The 1,560-nt window shown below is 36.0% G+C and overlaps 1 protein-coding gene across 1 annotated transcript in view; it reads right to left on the bottom strand.

The window, feature by feature from the left end:
- Cep89 (centrosomal protein 89kDa) overlaps window positions 1–1,560 on the bottom strand; it is a gene marked incomplete in the record, with an annotated part of 66,796 nt that overhangs the window by 1,270 nt on the left and 63,966 nt on the right.

The raw sequence follows: 1,560 nt of genomic DNA, 5'->3' as shown, positions 1-1,560 counted from the left end.
GATCTTCCTGCCTCAGCCTCCCAGTATTGGGATTATAGCCATGTGCCACCATGCCTGGCTCAAAATTATAGTTAGAAGAAATAAGCTCTAGTGTTGTATGGTATAATTGCCTGGCTATGGTTAATAATCATTTACGGTACAGTATATTTCCAAATACTGAGGACAGAGGACCTTGCATGTTTCATCACAAAGAAATGATAAGTGTTTGAGGTGACAGATTGCTAATTACTCAGATCTGATATCACATAATATATACAAGCATTAAAAAGATCATCTGATACCCCACAGATTTATTATATGTCAATTTGAACAAGAAAAAGAAAATAAGCCCAGTAAGGCAAGAGTCAACAATACAAGATTAACTGTTTTGTTTTGTTTTGTTTTTAAGACAGGGTCTAGCTATATAGTTTAGGCTGGCCTTGAACTCACTATGTAGTCCAGGCTGGCCTCAAGCTCATGGCGATCCTGCTGCCTCAGCCTCCCGAGTGCTGGGATTACAGGCGTGTGACTCCTGGCAACAAAATAAGATTCACACACTTCCACCTCAATTTGAGATACTGGAATGATCACGTATACAATATAAAATAATTATGAATAAGATATTAAAAGAAATAAAAGATATATAAAAATAAGCAAAGACCAAGATTTTCATTTTTAAATGATAGGTAGCTTTTTAAAATAATCAAATAGAACTTCTGAAAATGAAATATAGAGTTGTTTTAAAACATGGCTTGGTTAAACAGAGGAGGAAAGAATTAGGAAATAGGCAGATTGAGCTGAAAAACTTATCCAAACTGTAGACCAGAAAAAGAGACAGAAAAATACAAAAATAAGGAATGAGGGGATTCAACGCCAAGGCCTGACAGTAATCTGAGTTCCAGAAGGAAATTTAGGAACAGTGTGAGAAAAAACATGTTTTTATGAGACAATGACTAAGAATTTTCTAGGACTAATAAAAGACACAAAACTAGATGTACAGAGTGTACTTTATTCCAGGTGGACAAATAAAAAGAAATTTATAAACATATAATTATGAAACCAGGGAACACAAAAAACAGAGAGGATTTTAAAAAGGGCAAGAACTGGGCATGGTGACCATGCCTGTAATTCCAGCCTGCTGGGAGGCTGAGACAGGAGGATCAGAAATTCAAACCCAGCCTGGTTAACTTAGTGAACTCTGTCTCAAAATTTGTAAAGTTTTAAAAGGTCTGGGGATGTAGCTTGGTGCGAAGACCCTGGGTTCAATCCCCAATACTTCAAAGTAATAAATTAAAATATAAATAAACAGGCAAGAGAAGAAACAAGCACCGTATTTTTAAGAATGATAAAAGGCTTCTCAGCAGCAGTAATGAAACAGAAGACAACGGAATGTGCTGAGAGAAAATGATAGTCATTTTCTGGTAGGAGTCTGGATCTAGAAGAAAAATCAGTATTTAATTTCTGGGGCTAAAAGTAGTGATTGCTGTAGATTGTGCATGTATCTGTTATTTAGATTTACTTAGACTAGATAACTATGGCATATGAAGAGTAGACATAAACCAGGCATGATGCCGAACGCCT

Source organism: Chinchilla lanigera, unplaced genomic scaffold (assembly GCF_000276665.1).
Source record: "Chinchilla lanigera isolate Chin_1 unplaced genomic scaffold, ChiLan1.0 scaffold00067, whole genome shotgun sequence".
Lineage (NCBI taxonomy): Eukaryota > Metazoa > Chordata > Mammalia > Rodentia > Chinchillidae > Chinchilla > Chinchilla lanigera.
The sequence above is the reverse complement of the archived record's forward strand: the minus strand, read 5'-3'. Positions and strand labels throughout refer to the sequence as shown.